Source organism: Mesoplodon bidens (genome assembly GCF_964165515.1).
Source record: "Mesoplodon bidens genome assembly, chromosome: 6".
Lineage (NCBI taxonomy): Eukaryota > Metazoa > Chordata > Mammalia > Artiodactyla > Ziphiidae > Mesoplodon > Mesoplodon bidens.
In genome coordinates, this window is record NC_138162.1 from 122,711 (window position 1) to 149,580 (window position 26,870).

At 43.3% G+C, this 26,870-nt stretch overlaps 1 long non-coding RNA gene across 3 annotated transcripts in view; it reads left to right on the forward strand.

Annotated features, from left to right (window-relative positions):
• Positions 1 to 7,240: 7,240 nt before the first annotated feature.
• The window catches only part of LOC308618941, a 61,682-nt gene continuing 42,052 nt past the window's right edge, over positions 7,241 to 26,870 (forward strand). For 2 of the 3 annotated variants that reach the window (XR_014016103.1, XR_014016104.1), the window contains exons 1-2: positions 7,241 to 7,431; positions 8,580 to 8,676. This is a non-coding gene — a long non-coding RNA (uncharacterized lncRNA). Of the gene's footprint in view, positions 7,432 to 8,579; positions 8,677 to 22,236; positions 22,686 to 26,870 lie in introns of those variants that run through there. The other variant, XR_014016105.1, reaches the window with a different exon arrangement.

The window sequence follows — 26,870 nt, forward strand, 5'->3', positions numbered from 1 at the left end:
GTGCTAGGGGCAGTGGGAGAGAATGGGGAGTGAGACGTTCGTGGTTGTGGAATTTTGGTTTTGCAAGATGAAAAGTTCTAGGAATGGTGGTGATGGCTCCACGAGAAAGTGAATAGATCTGATGCCTCAGAAACGTGCACTTAAAATGGTGAAGATGGTAAGGGGTATGTGACGTGTGTTTTATTTCACTTAAAATAAATTCTTAAAATAATGTCTTGTTCACTGTGATTCCATTTCGACTCCCCTTCATCACAGATGTCAGAGGCCCAGACACAGTCCCCTACCTTAGGGGCCATCACGGTACCCTCACATGGCACATGGGAGACCATACTTAGGGGCGGCTAGTCTGTGCTCACCTGACCTCTGTCCAGGGGGACCCAGGCAGTGGTGACCCCCATAGATTAGACATATGATATGATATGTTATTAATATGATACTACCAAGCATTGTCACTCACCAGAACACAGAGCAGCAACCCACTCAAACATGCCTGACCTCACATGAATGTGAGAAGACTAAGAGAAGAAAAGGTACCACAGGTTAATCAGGTCAACACCCTTGATGCAGAGGTTGGAAATCTCAAAGGGGAAAAGACACATTGCAGGCAAAGAGCACATATGGGATCTCCCCGTACATGTGATCCTGACCCATGCAGATGTGGTGAGAGCCACACAGTCCCCACACCCTTTACCTGGGGTCGCACGTCCACACTCACCACGGTGACCCCACCTCCCTAGACCCTGCACCTAAAGTCACACATTCTCTCTCAACAGGTGACCCCTCCTACCCAGACCTCTCCATCTGAGTCACATGTCCACAGTCCCAGGGTGAACCACCCTCCCCAGACTCCCCCAACTGGGGTCACACGTGCACAGTCTCCAGGGTGACCTCACCTCCCCAGACCCTGCACCTGGGGTGACATGTCCCCTTGGTCAGGACACCATGGCTCTGCTGGTGGATCCCCTCATGTGGAAACAAGTTGTGTTCCTGGGGCCTCCTGGGATGGGAAAATGTGGCAGGTGGGTCTCCTCTCCCCACACTTGTACCAGAGAAGTCCTCCTCTTTTCAGTTTGATTCTGTTGATTTTACCTGTTTTTAAAGCTTTCATGCTAAAGTTGAACACACTACTTGGTTCTGGCAGGCTCAGTCCTTTCTTGTCTCACATGCTTGTTGAGATAACTCACAGGACAGCAGGGCTGAAAGCAGAGGGGCAGCTCTGGACGCTTCTGAGTAGGGACGGTAGAATGGAAGGAGAGCTCAGCAGCAGCCTCAGCTGTTACCCATCGGGCTTTTGCCCGATCTGCGTGCCCTGCAATCAATTCACCAGCTAAACCTGCCTCCCTACGCACCATGCATGTGCTGGTGAATTGGAATTATTGCCAGGTAGCCCTCCTGTGGATTCTCCACGAGCCCCAGGGAAGGTGAACCTTACAGGGTTTAAGACTAAGGCCCCGACCACAGCACTGACCCTTGGGAGGACCAAGTAACCACACTCAGAAGAGAGGCTGTTACTTAGAGAAGCCCACCTCAGTTCCAGACCCCAGACATTTAAGCACTCACCTTCAGATGCAGGCACGGAGCTTCCCAGTCCTGAGGCCAGGCCGGGTTTCTACCCAGGTTCCCATAGTCCTAGCGTACACAGAACATGGTCAGGCCTAAATCTTCTTCTTATAGACAACACATGGTCAGCTCTGAACATAATCAGTAGAAAGGACATGCAGAGGTCTAAATCTACCGTGTAGACAGAACTTGACCATGTTTAAATTAGCTTAGGGCTGATCTCATAGGAGGTACAGATCACACACATGGGTCTCTCATCTTTGGACACCCACATCAGGAAACTGAACAAAATCTTTGTCATTAAGCATTTCAACAGGCAAAACCAAAATGTTACCAATATCTCTGGCCACCTGATGGTCAGGATCCATGGGTGAGCCACGAACTTCTGAGAGTGCAGCCCCATCTGCTGCCAGGACAGACAAGAAGTGGCCTGATTCCAGCCTCCCAGGTTTCCAGAAGGAGGCGGCCGCACTGGAAGCCCAGGCAGGACAGTCCTGCATGGTCCGGGCCGGGAGATCCGGTCTGTCCATTCCACTGGCCGATTCCGGGCGGGGCGCTCAGGGCCGCTGAGAGCCCTGCACTCAGGTCCTGCTTCCCTGCAGCGTGTGCATGTGCGTGTGCGTGTGTGTGTGCGTGTGCGTGTGGGTGTGTGTAGAGGGGGCGGTGGCTGACGGCTCCCATGGCTCCCGTCCCGGGCACCGCGCTGTCTTCGAGGGGAATCACGGGGAGAGGTAGGGGCACAGAAGCTGTTGGAGAGGAGAACCCACCGCGGAGCTCCTTGCACACTGGCTCGCCCCACCTGGTGACCCGCCTGCCCATCGTGGGCCGCATGTCACCCCCCAGCCCCCACCCCCGAGGGCAGGGCGCCTGCTCTTTCAAAAGGACAAGGTCTCACATGAAGGAGACCCAGTGGGGACTGTCACGCCCCCACTCCTGATGCTGACTTTGGGAGAATGAACCCCCTTGACTGGGTAATGGGACACTGTGAGGAAAGAGGTGGCGGCCCCATCCAAGTCGGGGCCTGGCTGAGAGATGGGAACACAGGAGCCAAGTGCAGGGCCTGGAGGCCAGGCCAACAGGAGGGGCATCCCCAGCCTTGGCCGGGCTCTCCAACTGTGACATTGTAGCTTTAGGGGACCTGGGGCAGGTGACTGAATGTAATGGGGGTCTAAACTGGACCCTGAATGGGGCTTAAAGAAGGTGTGAAGGATGTTACTGAGACCGTGACAGTCATTGGAAGACAGACTCTGTGTCAGGACATCCTGCTCCATCCATTTAAATCCCTGAGATCTGTGACCTTTACGTGGCTACGCAGGATTGTTAGAGCAGCTGCGTGTGGATATATCTGCAAGTGGTTCCAGCAAACACACAGTTGTGCACACAGGCGGGCACAGCACACACACAAACATATGTAGGTGCACAGCACAAATATATTCACACACTAGCATATGAACACACATGCACGCATATGCCCATGCACACACTAACGTGAACAAGTACACACTAACGAACGTGTGCAAGTGCACATACCTATGCACATGCACAGCATAGGTATGCAAACAGGCGCATGCACACGCATGTACATAGCACACACACAGGGAATAAAGTGAATCCATAAAGTGAGTCCGTAAAGCATTAAGTCCTGAACACAAGTGAAGCTGACATGTATTTTTCCCTTTTCTTAGCTTTGATGTTTTTCACAATAAAAAGTTTAAGGAAAAAGTTAATGGCAAATGACTTTTGATTCATAGGACTTTCTGACGTTATTCCACAAATATTATGACAGGAGAAATGAATGTAGATAGTACATGTGTCCACTAATGGATGAATGGAGAAGAAAAACATGGTCCATCAATACAAGGGAATGTTATTCAGCCTAAAAGGGAAGGCAGTTCTGACACAGGCTGCAGCAGGGATGAACCTTGAGGGCATTAAAGCTCAGTGATGTAAGCTAGACACAAACAAACAAACAGTGCTTGATCCATTCATACAAGGCCCCTAGAGCAGTCGGAAACATAGAGACAGAAAGTAGGATGGTGAGTGCCAGGGGCTGAGGGAGGGACAATGGCGACTGAGTGTTTAATGGGGACTGTTTCAATTTTGCAGGATGAAAAAATTCTGGAGGACGATGGCGGTCAGGTTTGCACAACAGTGCGAATTAATTCTGGACCCTGAAATGTGCACTTAAAAACGGTTAAGATAGTAAAGTTTATGTTTTGTGTATTGGACCACAATTTTTAAAACTTTAAAAAAAAAACAACAGGAAGTAGTCCGTGAATAACACAAGATGCACAACTTCACTAACAACCGAGGGATTAAAACCGTAAGAAAACTACTGTGCACACACCTACCAGAATGGCAGACATGAAGACACAGTATCAAATATCAGCAGGATGTGGAGCAATGGAAAGCCCGGTGCGCAGCGGGGGGTGCAACCACTTCTGAAACAATCGGGCCTCAGAGAGCGAAGTCCGTGCACACAGACCCACAGTGTTCCTCCCAGCTGAACACAACCCCCCCAGCCCTGCACCAGGACACACGACATGGACTCTGCAGCCACAGGAGCCAAACCTGAAAGAACCTGAAGACCATCACAAGCAGATGCAGAAATGAACCATGCACGCTCCTATGAAGGAATATTCCACAGCAATGGAGTACATTTTGTTTAAAGGCAGTAAAACTATAAAAAATTATTTTTTTAAAAAAACTATATTCACAAGATGAAAGAATCTATAATTCTGGCACCTACGGATTGTCGAATGCTCCCCAAAATAGATTGTTGTGGAAACGTTTATTATAAGGAAATTAACATATTCTCTAGGAAGGACGGGGTGAATGGGCCTGCTACATTTTCTACATTGAAGACATATACAGGTTTTGATTCTACTTCTGTTAAATCAAGTGGGGCTTCATTGGATTTCTGCTACCGCGGAGATAATCAAATTCTGGGTAGGGGTCAGGAGAAAACTAGTCATAGGCGTTCTCGTGTAATAATTACTGTTGAAAGGTCAATGATCCATTTATCAGTAAGACTGAGAATAGAATAACTGCTACATTACTTCATATGGGATTGTGTGTGCTACTGTCCCTAGGGCTCCAGTGAGTGAGTATTTTGAATGTGAAGCTCATCCAGATCTGAGAATGGAATAAATGGCTAGGTGTGATATGGCTAATATAAATAATATGCCAACATTTATATTAATTAGTGGGTAAGATATGGGAAGAGGAATTCGTGTTTTGAGAGCCAGGGTTAAGGTTAGCATTGGGGCAATAATATATAAATTGATGATGTTGATGGACATAGTGGTTCTTTAATAAGTAATTTGTATGCCTCAGCAATGGTTTGTAATCATCCATGGGGGCTGAGGATTGTTGGCCCTTTCTGGATTTTTATATAGCCTAGGATTTTCCATTTAATTAATATGAGGAATGCTATGGTGAATTAAATTGGGTCATTTGTGAAAGAATGCTGATTATAAACATATTCTTAGGAAGAGGACTTGAACCAGTGCAGATAAAGGTTTCAGTTTTACATAATTACCGGGCTCTGCCACCGTAACAAACATGGTTCTACAGTAGGGTATGTATAAATTAATTGAATGTAGATTATATCATCATTTAGTTTCCAGACATTTTGTAAAGTAAGCCGTAATGCTCTTGTCCTTTCCTACTGGAAGAAATCTGCAATAGACAGAAAGCAACCAGGATGACTCCAGTCTGAACTCAGATCACGTGAGACTTTAATCGTTGAACAATTAAAAGCAGTTATACCATTGAAATGTCGTGATCCAGCATCAAGGTCATAAACCATATTGCCGCTATGAACTCCAGAATACAATTACACTGTTATCCCTAGTAAAACTTGTTCTGTTGATCAGTGTTTTAGAACAGGTGATAAAGCATTTTGCCTAGTTGGTCTAAATTTTGATCACTCAGAGGTGGTTGCTTCTCCAAAAAATAAATGGCACACGGGCCCAAGGCACACCAGCTTCAGTAGTTGTGGCACACAGGCTCAGTAGTTGTAGCCCACTGGCTTAGTTGCTCTGTGGCAAGTGGGATCTTCCCAGACCAGGGATCGAATCCGTGTCTCCTGCATTGGCAGGCGAATTCTTAACCACTTCATCACCAGGGAAGTCCCAGAATCGCAGTCTCCCTTTTAGTATACCTTAAGCCCAAAGAATCCATGGAGAATTGTTACAGAAAATAAGACAATAAAATATTGTAAGGACTGTGACAGAAGCATATAGTACACAGTTCATATAGACACAGCCCAAGCAGTTACAAAGTATATTAAAAGGGAGGCTGCAATTTTATTTTATTATTTTTATTATTTTTTAACATCTTTATTGGAGTATAATTCCTTTACAATGATGTGTTATTTTCTGCTTTATAACAAAGTGAGTCAGTTATACATAAGCCTATGTTCCCATATTTCTTCCCTCTTCCATCTCCCTCCCTCCCACCCTCCCTATCCCACCCCTCTAGGTAGTCACAAAGCACTGAGCTGGTCTCCCTGTGCTATGCGGCTGAGGGAGGCTGCAATGTTAAAAGAATAAGATAAATTATACCCACAAACTCCCAATCTTTCCTGAAACGTTGCAATCTGGAACCCTATTGTAGGAAGCAGAAGATTCCAGGAGACATTCTACAAATGAAGGACTCGAAACCCTGTGGTGGGATAAGGAATTCTGGAAGGAAGGTATCCTCACCCGAGGAGAGCAGGTTCTTATACTTGTCTAACATCACATACCTGGACAGTTCCCACTGATCTTGGTCCAGGCATTGCCTGTCCTCTTGAGAGAAAACTATGGCCATATCCTGGAATGTCAGCAGTCCCTGAAATTAAAAGTACACATACCGTGTGGCCACGGGAAGAGTTCATAATGTGACCCAAGAAGAAAAGAGCAAGTTAAGAGAACTGGTTTTAATTTAGAAGAATGTCATCAATTACCCACTTATATATATATATATATATATATATATATATATATATATATATATATATATTTTTTTTTTTTTTACAAAGTAAGTTTCTCTATCTTATTTCTAACTACAAGAAAAGAGTGTGGCATGTGATCCACAAAACCAGTATAGAGACTATACTTATCTGGAAAACAAATGATAAAATGATGGTTTCAACACAGGCATATGCATTTTTGAGTGTTTTATTTATATCAAATTGGATAAAATGTGTGTATTTCTCAGACAGAAAAGACGTGTCGAGGTAGAAATGTACCTTTCAACTATTCATGGGTACACAAGTACACTGGGGAGATTGTAAAAGTTCAGATTGTGATTCAGTAGGTCCGGTGGGCCTGAGTTCTATTTTTTTAACAAGCTCATTTTTAACTAGTGATGCCACAGTCTCTGATTCATTAACGACAATTGTGAATAGCAGAGACATAATTAGAAAGGTAAAAATTCATATTTAATTTTGAACTTAAAGTGTTTTATGGATTTTACACCTTTAATAGGATAGTAAGCACAGCAGCAACAGTCATTTGTGAATATTTACTATAGACCGTGTATCTTTCTAACTTTGTAGTGTAGGACTCCAGGAAAAATGCCTGGGCTGCGGTCACAGTGGGCGGGGCCCTCAGGCCGGGCCGCCCCTCCAGGAGCCCCCCTGGCGGCTCCCTCCCCCGGCGCCTCCGTCCCTCCCAGAAGGCCCTGGGGCAGAGCGGTCCCACCCGCTGCGCCCAGAACGGAGCCCGCGTTTCCGCAGAGCTGGAGCTCCCGGCTCGGGGTCTCTTCCCTCCGCCTTCACGGAACTGCCCCGGAGCCCGCGGCGAGGGCGGCCTCACTGACGCTGCCGGCTCTGGAGGGGCCCCGGAGGCCGAAGCCGCGACAGTCGTGCGGACGGCGGGCCGGGTAAGTGGGCGCCGACCCTCCGCCTGGTACGGTGCCCTGGCGGCAGGGCAAGACCAGCTTCTGAGGGGCAGGGGTTCGCTGCCACCCGCCGCTGCTGTGCAGAAAGGGCGGCCCCCAGCGTCTGGTCCCGGGAACTTCGGTCCCTCCTCTCGGCCCTGCCCTCGGCCTGGCTCGCGGGGCCTGGGGGGCGTGGGGAGGGGGTCGGCCTGAGTGTCCTGAGGGGAAACGGGGCAAGGGAGGCGCAAGGCCCGGCTGCAGCGTCAGCGCGCCTCCCCCCGACTGCGGGGAAGGCGGCTAAAAACTCCTCCCGAGGCTCGCAGGCCCCTTATTCAGCGGAATCCCTCTGCCCTCCTTCCTCCCTGAGCTAAAGGACCGGGGGAGGAGATAGGGCAGGGCACTGGCGCAGGTAATGGGGACCATCAGCAGGTGATTGTTAACTAAGGAAAACCGGCTCTCCCAACGTGAGGAATGCAGCGCTTTTCTTTGTTTGCGGAGATGCCAGAGTCTGGGCTCCCTGAATTCCTTCCTTTCATATGCACCTCAGCGCTCTGGGGCCTGCATTCTGTATTTGCATATCCTGAGATCCTCAGGGCTCGCGGCTCACACTGGAGGGCTGCAAGGGCTGATGACTGTGATATCCTTTGTTTACTGAGATGGCAAGAAATATTCCATTTCTCACAGGCTTGAGGGGCACAGAGTGAAAAGGGTAGGAGAATCTCACTCAGCATGTACTTTGGTTTACACATAGATAATATGTACACTTAACTGTGCTACTAGAGGTTCTCAAGTGTGATCAACTTGTACTACTGCCCTCTATGTATTCATTTCATGAATATCATAAGATAAATGCCTATAGAATTGACTTAATCCATTTAAATAGGATAATGGTTTTTAAAGGAAACATAATAGAAATATGACAACAAATCCCTTACCACTAAAGGCTGGGTCTGGAGCAACCTAAATAAATGTTCCATTGTTAAAATATTGAAAGATGTATTCAATAGAAATATCAACAAAAATGACAAATAATGAGGGCAGCAGAATGTTGAAATGTTCTATCTTTATCATTAAAGTGGCAGAACATCATGTATTAGTAGGCACTGGGGGCAGAAGATGCCTGATTTTATACCTTTGTCATATTTGTACAGTTGTTTCAACAAGTAACTTAAAGACCAAATGGAAAAAAAGGAGGTTTGTGCCTGAGATCATGTTGATGTGAAACCAGGGATGGCCACCTTGTCCCAGGTGAGTTAAGTTTACCTGGCAGGTAGACCACAGAGCTCCTGAGAAGCAAGGGTTGGAATTTTTCTGCTGGGTGCCCCTTAGGTTCTGTGACTTGACTGATTGTGAGTCATGTTTCGGGAAAGACCTGATCACAGGAAAAGGGTGGGGAAGAGTGATTTGGGCAGCAGCTAACAACATGCATCACGGCTCATGGCTTGAATGAATTTTAAAGAAACAGGAAAACAAATGCTTCTTATGGAATCAGAGAATGTCCAGCCGGACAATCCCAGAAAATGAGGAACACCCATCCCATTTTCCAGATGAGAAAACAGAGGCCCAGCAAGGTGAAATCCCTCACCCAAGTTGCACCCGTCTCTCCTCCCCACTACATGGTTCATGAAAGCACGACTTTTCCTGTCGTGATCACTGCTGAACCCCAAAAAGGACCAGGCATCTAGCCGCTGCTCCAAAAATTTTGGTTGACTGTAGGAACAATGCTATTTCTTTCTTTCTCACTCTTATTCAGGATTGTGCCAAGAACTCCCCAGGCTGTAATGTAATTCGATAAATGTAAATATTAATTGAGTTTTGTTGTGATGAAGACTTAGGCTTTGGAGGTAACAGACTTGGTTCAGATCTTGGTTCTGCCACTCAATAGCTGTTTGGCTTTGGGAAAATTACTAAACCTCTCTGAGCTTATTTTCTCCTTTGCAAAGTGGGGATAAATGTATCTGAGTCAGCAGAGCACCTGCATGAGAGATGTGCACTAAATATTGGTCTTTCTCACTCTCCCACGCCATCTCTGTTCTTCCCAGAGAAGTTGTACAGAAGGATATAGTACTTTTTAAAATTAATTAATTAATTAATTGATTTTTGGCTGTGTTGGGTCTTCGTTGCTGTGCGCGGGCTTTCTCCAGTTGCGGAGAGCGGGGGCTACTCTTTGTTGTGGTGCACGGGCTTCTCATTGCAGTGGCTTCTCTTGCTGCGCTTGTTGTGGAACACCGGCTCTAGGCACACGGGCTTCAGTAGTTGTGGCCTGCAGGTTCACTAGTTGTGGCGCATGGGCATAGCTGTTCCGCAGCATGTGAGATCTTCCCTGACCAGGGCTCGAACCCATGTCCCCTGCGTTGGCAGGCATATTCTTAACCACTGCGCCACCAGGGAAGTCCAATATAGTACTTTATAAAGAGGGGTTTTAATTGATTTCAGATAGTGTACATGTTTCTTGTAGAAAAGATTTTTCCACTACAGAAACATTAACATGCAATACCACTACAAATGCAGTATTCTATGGGTTAGATATTATCAGTAAATTTTATAAGTAATTGGGCAAAGGCCAAAGCACTAGGTACTGGGGAGTAAGAAGTCTCAAGTCTGGGGTGCCCCCCCACCCCAATTTCAAGAGCAGGGTGTGTTTTTCAAATCCATATTTCATCTGGTCTTTGTTTCTCATCCATCCTCTGTGTCTGCCTTTCACAAAAGGCTCAGATCCTCCACTTTCACACCCTTCTGGCTGGCTGTGCCCCAGCTCCCATCCTGGAACCTCTGCACGCATGGGTGTGTCTGCTCTCCCTGGGCCTCACCAGCTTTGCCAGGGAGCTGCTGTATCGTGCACTGCTCGCTGTACCCCAGAGTGCCTAGACCCTTCTGGTACATGAAGTACACCCTCATCACCATGAGTGCACGCCCATCCCCTTACCTTATATCCTGCCTCTAAGCCAGGCTTGGGGGTGACTAGTGTGCATTCAGCTATGTGAGGTGCTGGGATCAAAGTGAAGTTCCCAACTTTTGAAGTTGCAGGCTTGAGGGGCACACAGTGATTTAAAGTCGGGTCACCTGACTTAAAGGCGGGGCTGGTTGCTTTAAAGCCAGGGCAGCTGGCTTAAACCCTGCGTCCCTCCGCTACAGGACGAGACCAACTTTGGCGCTGCTCGGGTTTGCTCCAAGCCAGCACTGCTGTGCAGGAAGAGCTTCCAGTAGTGCCTTAGTGCGGGGGGACTTGGTCCGTTGTCTTGCCGCTGCCCTCAGAGCGGGACCACCTGCTCTTCTGGAGGAGAATCAGGGAGGGGGAAGTGCAGAGTCCCGGCTGGAGTTGCGGCACCCCTTGTCTGATGGCAGGGAAGGGGGGACGGGGCTGTGTGGTGTCCTGGGGCTGGACTCACCAGGTCGACTCAGCCTCTCAGCCTCCTAACCTCACCCCACACACCCCACAAGAGTCTCCAATAATATGTAATTGTGCCTTAGGTTCTCAGTCTTCAAACTCATACCCAGGCTCCCAGGTCCCTTGATTTAGCCAATTCCTCTGTGCTCTTTCTTCTATTAGATACAGTCCCAGAGGGAGGGGCTGGGGGATGGGACTGGAGGGACCCCGGCAGCACTGGCCTAGGCTGACTAAAGAGGTCCAGGGCCTGCGCTATCACACATGTGCGAGGACCCTTAAGGCGCAATCGAGGGGGCCAGTTAGAGGCAGTCCTTGTTGCCTCAAGTGAGTATGGATCACCGTCGGGTGGGGAGCATCCTGACCCCTGAGAAGTACTGTTAGAAGGATGTGTTCCTCCCTCAGCTTCAAGGACCTGGGTGGGCTTCAGGGCTCCATTTCCCCTCCAGACCTCCAGGGCTGATTGCACCCCAGCGGCCTTGCAGACCTGGCTTCCTGTCCCAGAACTTGCCAGGCTCCAGGAAGAATCCAGACTGCAGAGGTGGTTCTTGAGCGCTCCAGCTTAAGAAGTGCTGTCCCTGGGGACCCAACAGTGGAGGGAGGAAGGGTGAAGGGAGTAGGGGGGTGGGGTTGGGAGGGGTGGCTGCCCTGGGAGACGTTGAGAGAGAAATATCGCCCCCCACACCCCCTGCCCCCTGCAACTGACTGACGCACTGATGCCATAGGATCTCAGGCCCTTTTAGTCAGAGATGCCTCGGTTTCTTTACTCCTGCGTTCAAAACTATGCAAAACCAACTCTTCATCCTCTTGCTGCCTGGCCAGGACTTGTAAAGCACTGTTCTTTTGGAGCACTCGTTCCCTAAACTGCAGTTTGGAGCTGTCCCAGGTATTTAAAGGTGTTCTCCTTAAACTGAGACTAAATCCTACTCTTTTGGGAAAACGCCCTGCACTTCCGAGATCATGTTTTCTGCCCATTCCTTCCTTCTACTTCCCTCTTAAGAAGCCCTGTGCTCAAAGGGCTTGGTGACTTATTTTTTGCTTGATGTCAAAAAGAAACCTTCCCCATGCACTGCAAAAATCTTTCCTGGAGCATAGGTGTTTCAAAACCATGACCGTGTTTTGCAGTCAGTATACACTGGGTAGACTGCCTAGCAGTCCCTCTAAGAGCCAGAGGTGAGCGTAATCAACTTATCTGATTGGATGCCCTTCAAGTTTAGGAAGGTCCCATTCTTATGCCCCAGCAGATAAGACAGGGCCCTGGATGGCTGTGGCTGTGATTAGATAACTTCTGATGATTTTATTTCCCTTACTGAGCTGCTGCTTCTAGGTTAAATTCATTTTATTACCTGTCCTTTTTTTTTTTTTTTTGCGGTACGTGGGCCACTCACTGTTGTGGTTTCTCCCGTCGTGGAGCACAGGCTCCGGACGCACAGGCTCAGCGGCCATGGCTCATGGGCCTAGCCGCTCCGCGGCATGTGGGATCCTCCCGTACTGGGGCATGAACCTGTGTCCCCCTCATTGCAGGCGGACTCTCAACCACTGCGCCACCAGAGAAGCCCTACCAGTACATTTTTAAAGAAAGACTGAAAAAGTCACTGTAATAGGTCAGGAGTCTGAGCTCAGGGTTAGTCAAAGGTACTCACAGGGAGGAAGGTGGATAAACATAGATGCGTAAAATAGGAGGGTTGGCAAGTACAGCCAGGACAACCAGGCTCACCGTGCACACTAATAAAGGCCAGAATCTCCTCATTTATCTCTGGTGGGAAGTTCTAATGGTTTCTCAGGATCAAACTCAAATCATATTCAAACTAGGGGGCTTCCCAGAAGGTGCTGAAGCACCGGCAGAGCCCACCTGCGCTCCCACCTTGGCACTCCAGGATCAGAGTTGGGTTTGGAGATGGGGTTGCTGTAACCCCAAGGAGGTGAGCAGAGTAGGAGGAGTTGATTACCGGTCTCCTCTGACTCTCTGGCCCAAATTGCCTGGCTTCACGGGGGGGCAGAGTTTTGCTTTGAGCAACTTATGGGGCACTTCCAGGCTGGTGGGGTTGCCCAGTGGCCCGACAGTCTGACAGGCTCGCTGCGGTGTGACCGCCCTTTGTTTCTTCAGAATCTGTTCATCAGGAGGTGCATGGTTGCAGAAGCCCATTCACCGGCCCCCCCGAGGGTGATGGCACCTTCCCTGGCTGTACCCTATGATCACCAGGTACTGGAAATGAATGCAAGGTTTTTGACTTCAAGGAAGAGCTCACATAACCCCTTCTGCCTCATAATGTGTGGGATTTACTATAATGGAAGGACATTATAAAGAACAGGTAGAAAACCCACCTGTTGGTCTCCATGTAGGAGTTTATTTTGCGTGAATCTCTCCTACACGAGTAGATAGCAGAGGTTTATTTTTGTTCCCGTGTGTGTAGTTGTGGCAGAGGACGTAGGTATGGTGGTTTGAAGCCCTCAAAGAAATATTCTCAGAATTCTCAGGACTTCTCTTGATTGGACCCGAAAGAGACCTGGAAAAGGAGGAAAAGCAAAGGAGGAGGGAGAACGAATGGCTGTTTCTCAGTAAATTCACCTTCCTGGTTGATTTTTCTGTCTTCTCATTTCTTTTAACTTCTATGTATGTCTAATGGAATGATGTAGAAAGGCTGATTTTTATGCTTTAAAAGGTTTTACATCACAAAGAAACTAGAAGTGGCTAACAGAACTTATTCACATCAATGTTACATAGAGACTTTGATACTAAATTTGTATACTAAAATGGGTTAATCCAAATTTTCTCTTTCTTTTTGAGTGAATATTTGTAACATATTTTTGTAGATAATAATTTATCCTAGATATACAAAATTGTGAGAATGGGTACCATTTTTCACCACTTAAATGATTTCTTTTAAATGAATAGATCGTACACTTTAAAGGCCAATGTTGTCTTACATGTTGTTTTTTAATTCCTTGATTTCCAAAACTTGTGTTTATTTAATTGATTTCTATCTAATAATCTGTCTCTCCTTTATTGTTTCTTTATATTTTATTGATCTATAGTTAATTTACATTATTATATTAGTTTCAGAGGTACAACATAGTGACTCATAAATGTTTAGGTTCTTCTCCATTTATACTTATTATAAAAGAGTGGCTCTATTCCCCATGCTATACAGAACGTCACTGTAGATTATTGATTTTATACATAGTGGATTCTTCCTCAGAATCTCCTACCACTATTTTGCTCCTCCACCCTGTCTCTCCCTGCTGGTAACCACGAGTCTGTTCTTTAATCTGTGAGTCTGTTTCATTGTTGTTGTTGTTGTTGTATTCAATGTTTTAGATGCCACGTGTAAGTGATAACCTACCAGGCTTGTTTCCTCTGCAGCTTATTTTACTAAGCATAATACCCTCCAAGTCCATCCATGTTCTTGCAAATAGCAAAATTTCATTTTTGCTGAAGTCATCATAAATATCATTTTTTATCCCCTAACCTATTGATGAACACTTAGTTTGACTCTATATCTTGGCTATGGCAAATAACACTGTTATGAACATTGGTGTGCAGTTATTTTTTTTTTAAATAGTGTTTTTGTTTTCTTCTGATATACCCAAGAGGGAAATTGCTCTATTGTTCTATTTTTAGTTTTTTGTGGAACCTCCATTCTTCTTTCCACAGTAGCTGCACTGCTTCACATTCACATCAAGAGTTTACAAGAGTTTCCCTTTCTCCACATCCTCACTACCCTTTGTTATTTGTGACCTTTTTGATGACAGCCATTCTGACAAGACTGAGGTGATATATCTCATAGTTTTGATTTGCATTTTATTGCCGATTAGCTATGTTTAGCATCTTTGTGCATTCTGGCTGTCTATCTGTGTTTTTTCCTTGGAAAAATGTCTATTTAGGTCTTCTCATTTTTTAAAAAAAATATTTTGGGTGCAGTTCTGATATTGAGTTGTATGTGCTGTTTCTGTAGTTTAGATATGAACCCTTGCTTGGTCATCTTTTTGGTGTTAACCTCTTATCATGTGCAAATATTGTCTCTCCTTCAGCAGGTTGTCTTTTCATTTTGTCTTTGGTTTCCTTTGCTGTGCAAAATCTTTTAAGTTTAGTGAAGTCCCATTTGTTTATTTTTGCTTTTGTTTCATTTGCCTTAGTAGACTGAACGCAAAACTGTTGCTATCATTTATGTTGAAGAATGTTCTGTATTTTCCTCTCGGGGTTTTATGGTCCTACATTTAGGTCTTTATTCAGTTTTGCGTTAATTTTATATACGGTGTGCTAAAATACTCTAATTTTATTCTTTTCCATGTAGCTGACCAGTTTTTCTAGTACCACTTATTGAAGAGACAGTTCTTTCTCCATATTGCCTGCTTTGTCATAAATCAATTAAATATACGTGTGTGGGCTTATTTCTGGGATCTCTGTTCTATTCCAGTGATCTTTGTGTCTGTTTTTGCTCCGGTCCGATGCTCTTTGATTACTGTCGCTTTGCAGTATAATCTGAAGTAAAGGTGCCTGATGCCTCCAGCTCTGTTCTTTCTCAAGATTGTTTGGCTATTTGGGGTCTTTGTGTTTCTATACAAATTTTAAAATTACTTTTTCAAGTTCTATGAAAATGCTTTGGTATTCTGATAGGGATTGCATTAAATCTGTAGATTGTCTTTGGCAGTATGGTTATTTTAACAGTATTAATTCTTCCAGTCCATACACCTGCTATATTTTCTCATCTTTTTCTGTTGCCTTCAACTTCTTTCACCAATGGCTGATACATTTCTGAGTACATGTCTTTTACGTGCTTAGGTGTGTTTGTTCTTAGGTATCTTATTATTTTTAGTGTGATTGCATATGGTATTGTTTTCTTAATTTTTTTCTTTCTGACAGCTTTGAGTTTTGTTTTTTTCTTCTTTTTCTAATTCCTTCAGGTGTAATGTTCGGTTGTTTATTTGATATTTTTCTTGTTTCCTAAGAATAAGCTTGTATCACTATAACTTCCCCCTGTGAACTGTGTTGGCTGTGTCCCATAGATTTTGGACCACTGTGTGTTCATTTTCGTTTCTCTTGGGTATTTTTAGAATCCCTCTTTAATTTCTTCAGTGTTCCTTTCTTCCCCTTTTATTCCCTTCATCTGTGATGTGAGGACTATCTTTAATATGATGTTTGGATTTCTTTCAGTTGTGTGTGTGTGTGTGTGTGTGTGTGATTATTTAAGTTGCTGAGCTCTTAGTTTCACATGGACACTAACAACCCTGCATTGTTACTCTGCTCCCCCACAGTTACTGAATTTGACCTTATATTTTACATCTACTTGTTTTGTGTGTCCCTTAACTTCTTATTGTGAATATAGATGATTTTATTACTGTTTTCTTTCATCCTTCCTATTAACTGTGTACATGGTTGATTTACTGCCTTTGTTGAATATTTGCCTTATCCAATGAGGTTCTTCCGTTAGTAAGTTTCCTTTTCTAATTTTTATGTTTCAGTCATGGCCTTTTCTTTTTCACTGAGAAAAGCCCATTTAAGATTTCTCATAAAGCTGGTTTGGCGATGCTGTGCTCTTTTAGTTTTGCTTCTCTGTAAAACTTTAGATCTCACCATCAAATCTGAAGGTGAGCCTTGCTGGGTAGAGTATTTTTGGTTATAGGCTTTTCCCTTTCATGACTTTAAATATACCATGCCACTCCCTTCTGGCATGCAGAGGTTATCCTGAAAAGTCAGCTGATAACTTAATGCAAGTTCGCATGTTTGTAACTTGTTGCTTTTCCTTTGCTCCTTTTAATAGTGTCTTTTTATCTTTATTTTTTTGCCATTTTAATTACAATGAGTCTTGGTGTGGTCCTCTTTGGGTTGATCCTGTTTTGGCCTTACTGTATTTACTGGATTTGGATGTCTGTTTTCTTTCCCAGGTTATGGAAGTTTTCAGCTCTTATGTCTTCAGGTATGCTCTACACTGCTTTCTCTTTCCTTTTTGCTTCTGGGACCAGTATAATGCAAATATTAGTACACTTGATGTTTCACATGTCTGTTCAACTTTCTTCATTTCATTTTAATCTATTGTTTTACAGTTCATCTTCAGTGATTGCCAGTACTCTGTCCTTCAGTTTTCTGATTCATTCCTCTGTGTCATTTAGTCTACAGTAGTTTCCTTTTAGTGTATTTTTCATTTCAGTTATTGTATCCCTCATCTCTGTTTTGTTGTTCTTTAATGCTCTAGCTCTTTTTTAAAAAATTCTACCTTCTTGCTCTGGTCGTCCATTCTTCTCCTGAGTTCTTTGATCATCTTTATAGTCATTACCTTGAACTATTTTTTGAGGAGATTGGCTACCTCCACTTCACTTAGATCTTCTTCTGAGTTCTTATCTTGTTCCTTCATTTGGATCGTGTTTCAGTGTCACCTCATTTTTCTTAACTTGCTGTTTTTATTGCTATGTATGTAGTATGTTCGTTACATTTCCTGACCTTCTAGAAGTGGCCTTTTGTAGGAGAGGTCCTATGTGTCCCAGAAGCCCACTGTCCCCTGGTCACTAGAACTATTTGTTCTAGGTGTACCCCCTATGTTGGCTACTTGGGCTCTTCTATTGTGGTGGGCTGACTACTGTGGGTGGTCTGGTAGGCTTGGCTGCCCCAGACTGCTTGTTTGACAGACTCTGCCTTGTATGGAGGCTGTCTGTGCTGCTTGATGAGGCTAAATCATAAGGCAGTTGGCTGCACGACTCTGTGGGACACCAAATCTAGTGCTGGTTCACTTATGGGTAGAATTGCAGTCCAGGTGATATCAGGGCTAGTGCCCAGTCACTGGGGTGATGCTGGCTACTGGGAGGAAGACACAGGTCCTGAGTTCTGGCTGCAGGGCCCAGGAGTCTCAGAGTTGGTGTTGGATCACTGTTCCTCACACAGCTATCTGCAGGGTCTGGGGTATCCCTAATCTTGTGGTGTCATTCTGATGGGCAGGGTCAAGACCCAAGTGAGTCCATGGCTGCTTCTGGCCTGCAAGTGAGTGTTCTGGTCACACAGGCTGCTGGGCTGTGGTATTCCTGGAGCTGGTGTGTGCCTGTTGGTGTATGAGGCTGATCCCACTGCTAGAGCAGATTTGCTGTTGGGTAGGTCCAAGCTCCATCCAGTCCCTGTGCAGTAATCACCTGCCGACGGTGAGACTGATTCCAAGGCCAGAGCAGGCTCACTTGTCAGAGGGGCCAAGGACTCTGGGGCTGGTGCCTCTCCACTTAGGTGTGGAGGCTGGTCCTGGGGCTTTTGGTTGCTGGGCCCATGTCCAGCGGCAGCTGTGCATTGAGAGGGTCTGAAAGCAGCCTGTTTGCTGGTGGATGGGGCTATGCCCCTGCTCAGTTAGTTGCTTGGCCTGCAGCATCCTAGTACTTGTGTCTATAGTCTGGTGGAAATGGGTAGGGCTAGACCCTGAGGCTAAAAAGATAGAGGGAGGACTCTGAAATTATGCTTGCTGGTACCAGTGGCCACGAGGTAGAAGGAGCTCCCCCAAGTGGCTGCTGCCAGTGTCTATGTCCCTGAGGCTGTGCTGTAGTTGCCTCTGGACTCTGAGAGACTCTCCAAGATCAGGAGGTAGGTGTGACCCAGGGTCTGTTCAAATGACTGCTTCTGTTCTGATTCTCGGGTCATGTGGGATTTTGTGAGGTTTTTTTTTTTTTTTTTTTTTTTTTGCAGTACGCGGGCCTCTCACTGCTGTGGCCTCTCCCGTTGTGGAGCACAGGCTCCGGACGTGCAGGCTTAGCGGCCATGGCTCACGGGCCCAGCCGCCCCGCGGCATATGGGATCCTCCCGGAACGGGGCACGAACCCGTGTCCCCTGCATCAGCAGGTGGACTCTCAACCACTGAGCCACCAGGGAAGCCCTGTGAGCATCTTTTAAGTGTGGAATCTCTATTTCCCACAACCCTCTGGCTCTCTGGAAAATAAGCACCACTGGTCTTCAAAGCCCAACTTTCTAGGAACCCTTCTTTCCAGCACAGGGTCCCTGGGCTTGGGAGCCTGATGTTGGGTTCATACCCCTTGCCACCTGGGTGCACCTCAGAAATTGTAATTATTCTCCCATCTGTGGGCCACCCACCTGGGGGGATGTGTCTTGACTCTGTTGAGATTTTGCCCTTCCTTCCTGTCTTGCCGAGGTGCCTTCCTTGTATCTTTAGCTCTAAAACATCTTTTATGGTAGGTCCCGGCCTTTTTCATCAATTGCTGTTCTGTAAACAGTTGTGACTTTGGTGTGCCCATGAGAGGCATCAAGCTCTGGGTCTTTGAATGCTACCATCTTAGACAATCTCTCCACTTCATTCTTAAATCATATGATTTAATTTTTCTTAGTATCTTATTTGACTAGCAACAGTTTAAAATTTATTATCACTCATGTTTACTTCTCCTGTTTTAAAAAAAATTGAATAGTGCATTCATTCATTTTGAAATGAAGGTAGTGACCTGTGAATTTCCATACCTCAAAAATCAAGGATAGAACAAAAGCATTTTCTACCGGTTTTACCCTCAAACTCTGCACCCCACACCAGACTGGGGATTAACCTCTTGCACCCATGCTCACCTTCTTTTTTTGGACCGTTAACCATCGCTGCATCTGTACGTGTGTTGACAAAGTGAACTCTAGTCTTTCCAGTTCTTGTGTTTTGTTTTTTGGATTAGGGAACAGTCCTACTATGAATGTACATTTACTGGTCTGCTGAAGTTCATATTAAACCTGTCAAGCACATTACCAGAATTGGAATTGCTTGTATATACACTTTGATAAATTTTAGAGACAATGGTAGAACAGAAGTAAATTGTATTTCAAATCCCACAATATTCTCACACCATGAAAACCCTTCCCTTTTTAATATATTTGTGTGTAGTTTATCTTTTTGCCCATACTGTATTTCCCAGAGATGGGTAAGTGTTACGTTTCTTGCTAGCACATTTACGGTATTGTTCAAAGTCAGGCGTTTAGTGATTTAACATGATCATATTTCCATGAACTTGCAAGTACAAGATCTTCTCTCACACTGTCTTTTACTCCCTGCTTTTTTATATTGCCCTCCTAATTCTCAGTCCTGGTCTTTCTTTATGTTCTTCATCAACCTGGATAGGTTATATTATTTTTTCCCTTATTCAAGACCAATAGAATAGAATAGAACACCCAGAGATAAACCCTGATATATGGCCAAATGGGTTTTGACAAGTTGCCAAGTCTTTTCAAAGTAGAAAGGATAGTATTTTCAACAAATGATGCTGAGAAGTCTCGTTGTCAACATGCAAAAGAAGGAAGATGGACCCTTACCTAACATCATATGCAAAAATTAATGAAAACATATCAAAAAACTAAATATAAGACCTAATAAAATAAAAAGTCTTAGAAGAAGACACAGGAGAAGAGCTTCATGACATTGTATTTGGCAGTGATTTCCTCAATATGAAATGAAGGAACAACAAAGGTACAGCTAACAAAGAAATAAACAATTTGCAGTACATATTTAAAAAAATGTGTATCAAAGGAATGTAAACAGAATAAAATGGCAACCCACAAGATGGGAGAAAATATTTGAAAGCCATCTATCTGACAAGAGATTTCTATTCAGAATATACAGAGAACTCCTACAACTCAACAAGAAGCAAACACCCTGATTCAAAAATGGATAAAAGACTTGAATAGATGGTTCTTCAAAAAGATGTACAAATGACTAAGCACTTGAATAGATGCTCCATATCATTAAATGCATGTTTATATATTTGTGTGCATGCATACACACACACACATACACAAGCAGAAAACAAGTATTGGTGAGGATGTGAGGGAGTTGGAAGCATTGTGCTCTGTCAGTGGGAATGTAGAATGATACAGCTGCTTTGCAAAAGAGTACGGCAATTTTTCAGATATTGAAAAATAGAATTACTACATGATCCAGGAAGTTTTTACTATGAGGTATACCCAAAGGAATTGAAATCAGGGTCTTAAAGTAATATTTGTACTCCAGTGTATAGAGCAGTAATAATCACAGTAGCTAAAATATGAAAGCAACCTAAATGTTCATCCACTAGTTCCTGGATAAGCAAAATGTGGTATACCCATATAATACAATATTATTCAGTGTTAAGAAGGAAAACATCTAGGAATATGCTACAACATGGATGAATCCTGAGGAAATTTAGCTACCAAATATGCGATTTTTGTGACTTTTAGTGAGTCATAACAATGCAACTACTTATTTCAATTATATGGGGTACTTAGTGTAGTCAAAACCATAGAAATTGGGAGGGTAATGATGCTTTTCAGGTGGTTATGGAATAAAAAGGAAAGTTATGTTTAAAGGATATAGAGTTACAGTTTTAAAACGTAGAAAAGAATTAGAAAGATAAATGGCAATGTTGATCGCCCAATAATATGAATGTATTTAATATCACTGAACGGTGCACTTTATAATAATGAACATGTTATACTTTATGTTATTTGATGTTAATAACATACAAAATTGGGAAAGAATGTAATATCAGGAAAGGGAGTGGCCCTGGGATACAGCAGAGAGTAATCAGAAGGGTGAGACACTGCATATGTTGAAGAAGAAGAGCTGAGAGTCTTCATTGGACAGAAGAGACTTTATAAAAAAGAAAAAAGGGCCTCCCTGGTGGCGCAGTGGTTGAGAGTCCGCCTGCCGATGCAGGGGATACGGGTTCGTGCCCCGGTCTGGGAGGATCCCACATGCCGCGGAGCGGCTGGGCCCGTGAGCCATGGCCGCTGGGCCTGCGCGTCCAGAGCCTGTGCTCCGCAACGGGAGAGGCCACAGCAGTGAGAGGCCCACATACCGCAAAAAGAAAAAAAAAAAAAAAAAAAAAAAAAAAAGAAAAAAAATTCCTCTGAGGGTGTATTAAATAGATATCTGTGGGTGTACTGCTATCTCCCATGGGTTATCTTTAAGAGTCTTTAATAAAGTCCATAAGGCTTGCTGAGGCTTTTTTAAAAACTGGATTCCCTAGGAGATAATTAGAGGGTGGTACTTAAGTCTATGTCTAAGTTGACAGATTTTGCAAGGAAGACGAACCTGAGAACAGTGGAGGTCCTGAGAGTGTAAGTACATGGAAATTGGAAAAAATAATAATAAAGGGAATTAGGAAAACTTTTGACTTCGAAGGTCATGTATTACTGAGTCATACCTGAGGTTTCTAAGGAGTTATATACACAGTTGCTATTTGGATTGCTTGTTGATGAAGATCAGTGGAAAAACTAGAGTCGTTTCCAAGTGTAGGTAAGATATAATGAGAGGATGGAGGTGGGAAGTAGGGAGGCCCAGAGAAAAGTGGGAAGGTCATACTGGGCCAAGATGGTGGTAATATCCAGCAGAACGGATGGTAGGGCAGACTGTGGTTTCATCTTTTTTATTTCGGCTCCCCACCTCATCCTTAATAATTCTTTGGGAATATTTCATTGCTCTGTGATGCAGGTACAGAATTCGAGTGAGGAGACTACACCCTCAGCATCCAGCTGTCTGAGTCCTCAGTGTGCTTCAAATGATGGAGAACTATTGCTTCTTTATGAGAAGAGTTAGTACCTCGTAGCTAAGCTTTAGCTGGAGCTTATGCAGGATTGATTCCAATTTATATATACTGTTGGCATGGAGGTTCCTCCTCCTCTTTTCTTGACCATTATGAAATGAATCTATATTTCTCAATATTTGTGTATATCAGATAAATACATTAAGTAAAGGAATCTTATATATTGCTCCCTGCATAGTTTGCTCTTTCTTGTTTCTCTTTTACCTTTACTAAATTAGCACAGTGAGAGACCGTGCAATGTTCTAATCAGGAGAGATTAGAACATCATATTTCTAGAGAGGTTGGTGGGACAGAGCAGGGGTCCCAGTGAGAATCAAAGCTTCTGTTTCTACTTGGAAGTGTACCTGTATAGAGTAGATGGCTCCAGGAAATATCCTAGAATATTGCAATGTCCCTGCGGGAGATCATTAAGAGAGGCAGAATCTGGTCCCAGATCAGTGTACTATGACATGTTGGTCAGTCATCTGGTGTGAGATTCTCAGAGCCAATCCCATATGGTAAGGCTGGGTGCAGAGTGATGAAGAACCTGTGAAAGTCTCTGATTTCATGTTAAAGATGAAGCTCTGATTTTGGGGAGAATTTTCTTACCTGACTGAATGTCACCCTTCTGTGGGGATGAGATTCTGTGCTTTTCTTCTCTTGATGACCACTGACTGAAAGTCATTAGAGGATCATGTCTAGACAGCATTCTTTATTTAATTTCTTAAAGAAGAAAACATAGAAAACATTTTTATCCACTTTCAAATTGAGGATCAAGGGGAATGACATCAGTGAAAATGTCAGAGTAGGGAGCTCTAGCTTGTGTCCATCACCAGAAACACTGACATACGTGGTAAAACCTGTCAGAATGATCTTATCAACACATGTAAGTTTTCTTTTCTTTTCACCCTGTAGATTTATCTTTCACTGAAACTTAACTTACTACAAGATGTGGAGAATAAACAGGGAAGTAGAAACTGCATTTCCTGATGAGAGAATCACTAAGTCACATTAGTTGTTCTGAGCTATGTCTTACTCAACGTGACTGTAATTAAAACAAACAAACAAACAAAACACTTTTTTTTGGTAAGTCAGTTCTGACATTTCCTCGTTAAAGACAAGGTAACAGATACAGATTTAGATCTACCAGAATTGAGCAAAATGTTGATTGTACCTGTGCTGCATATATGAGCATGACCTGCTACAAATCTTCATTATACTTATTGCCACAACTGACAAATTCACTTTGGCCACTCCTGATATGTTGCATGTAAGGAATGCATAGGACACTAACCCCAGCTGGTCACAGGTAAACTCTGCCACGTGGATTACTGCATGTTTTCCTGCTGGAAGACCACACATTCTCGAGTATCATGACTGCAGAGTATGTGGGCTCTTCTCTTTTCTGGATAAAGGTTAGATAATCACCTAATTTTATGAGAAATATATAAATTGTATTTGCATATTCTTCAGGTTTTTATTTATCCATTCTCTTTCAAGTCCTAAGTGCAAATATTAAAGTGATTTCCAAGAGGGTGGTAAATAAGACAGCTACGTTTATGCTCCAAAATTAGCAATAAAGCATAATACAATTGTAAATGCATTAATGTGTGATTAATATGTAGATACTATGTAAATGCAATTTTAGTGATGCTTTGTGGAGAGCTTCAGAATCTAGGTATTTAAAAAAAAAAAGAAGTAGTTTTTGAAACTCTCAGGGAATTATATAGAAGTCTTTGTGTCTATAATTATCAATCTGGAATAATGCATTTTCTCAGAAATAAACTAGGCATAAAATTGTAGGAAAAAACTTCATGAAATGAAAGAGCATGTGAGATGGGCATACAAGAAAAAGAATATTCTCAGAGAATAATGAACAGTGTGAAGTTCAGCAGAAGTGTAATACAGATTCAAAGAGTAAAACTTTGGAGAGCCTAATTATGAGTTCTTCATATTGCATCTTTGGAGATACGGTAGTCATTTGAAATATGATGTTATAAGATGACGTTAACATACTTAAATACTTTCGTTTAGAAATGACCACTTAGAACCAGAATAAATGAAAGAGAGCACAAAATTATGTTTTTGTTGATTTTTGAAGATCTCAGGTGAGTGCTGATAATTTCAATATATATGATGTCGGGCTTCCCTGGTGGTGCAGTGGTTGAGAGTCCGCCTGCCGATGCAGGGGACACGGGTTCGTGCCCCGGTCCAGGAAGATCCCACATGCCATGAAGCGGCTAGGCCCGTGAGCCATGGCCGCTGAGCCTGCACGTCCGGAGCCTATGCTCCACAATGGGAGAGCCCACAACACTGATAGGCCCGCGTACTGCAAAACAAACAAACAAACAAACAAACAAAAAAACATGGTGTCTTTCACTGCAAAATAAAGGAGCTGTGGAGGATTCCTGGAATGAATGTCAATATTATGACAATAGTATGAGTGTGTTTCATGTTTGGTAATTACAATCATTGTTGCTTTTGCTGTGGTCATCCATTTACAATGTTTGGTGTCAGTTGATTTTTCTCTTGTAAAAATAAAATGCAGTCTGTGTGTGTGGAAAAAAACCATACATGATGTCGTGATAAAGTTGTATGTAATTTGAGATCTGGCAAAAAGCATTTCTTTTCTGTAATGCTAGGATGCTAATTGGACATTTTTGCAAGAAAGAGATTTCAGGCTGCAAATCTCGTGTCTCTAAGGTGGGAAGCCAGTTCATGGTGGAACATTCTATTAAACTTGTGTGAGTGCAGAAATATTTCTTTGGAAGAAAGAGGTCATGAATCCCTTTTTAACAGTTAGTGGTTTGTAGTATACCGAATGAGCAAAATGGGTATTTCTGAACTTTAGAAAAAAATAATATAGTTTTTCTGCATTTATATTATGCAGCTGATGTAGAATATCAAAAATTCTTTATTTTGAAAAACAATGTAATCAATTTGACATAATTCATATATATTGAACCTGTGGTACACACACACAATAAAACAGACATTCAAAAAATCTTTTTCACTTAAGAAATATTTTCTAGTGTAGTTGATTTACAACGTTGTGGTATTTTAAAATACATGTTTATTAGAGTATAATTGCTTTATAACACTGTATTAGTTTCTGCTTTACAACAAAGTGAATCACCTATATGTATACATATATCCCCATATCCCCCCGTCTTGAGGCTCCCTCCCAGACTCCCTATCCCACCCCTGTGGGGGACATAAAGCACCGAGCTGATCTCCCTGTGCTATGTGGCAGCTTACCACTAGCTCTTTTACATTTGGTAGTGTATATATGTCAGTGCTACTCTCTCACTACGTCCCTGTGTCCCCTTCAGCCCTGTGTCCTGAAGTCCGTTCTCTACATCTGTGTCTTTATTCCTGCCCTGTCACTAGGTTCATCAGTACCATTTTTCTGAATTCCATATATATGTGTTCACATACAGTATTTGTTTTTCTCTTTCTGACGTACTTCACTCTGTATGACAGACTCTGGGTCCAACCACCTCACTACAAATAACTCAATTTTATTCCTTTTTCTGGCTGAGTAATACTCCATTATATATATAGGCCATATCTTCTTTCTATATTCATCTGTCGATGGACATTTAGGTTGGTTCTATGTCCTGGCTATTGTAAATAGTGCTACAGTGAATATTGTGATACATGTATCTTTTTGAATTATGGTTTTCTCCGGGTATATGCTCAGTAGTGGGATTGCTGGGTCATATGGTAGTTCTATTTTTAGCTTTTAAGGAACCTCCATATTGTTCTCCATAGTGGCTGTATCAGTTTACATTCCCACCAACAGTGCAGGAGGGTTCCCTTTTCTCCACACCCTCTGCAGCCTTTATACATTATTGTATTAATTTCTGCTGTTCAGCAAAGTGATTCAGTCATATATATATATATATATATATATATATATATATATATATATATATATATTCTTTTCCATTATGGTTTATCACAGGATACTGAATATAGTTTCCTCTGCTGTACAGTAGGTCTTTGTGGCTTGTCCATCCTATGTAGAATAGTTTGCTTCTGCTATTCCAAAACTCCCAATCTTTCCATCACTCTCTCCTTGGCAACCACAACTCTGTTTTCTATATCTGTGTGTTTGTTTCTGTTTTGCTGACATGTTCATTTGTGTCCTGTTTTCGATTCCACATGTAAGTGATATTATATGGTATTTGTCTTTCTCTTTATGACTTACCTCAGTATCATTATCTCTATGTCCATCCATGTTGCTGCAAATGGCATTATTTCATTCTTTTTTATGTCTGAGTAATATCTATTGTATACGTATACCACACTTTCTTTATACATTCATTTTTAATGAACATTTAGGTTGTTTCCATGTCTTCGCTATTATAAATAGTGCTTCTATGAACATAGGGTTTTATATATTTTTTTGAATTATAATTTTGTCTAGATATATGTCCAGAAGTGGGATTGCTAGATCATATGGCAACTCTCTTTATAGTTTTTTTGCGGAACCTCCATACTGTTTTCCATAGCGGCTGCACCAACTTACATGGCCACC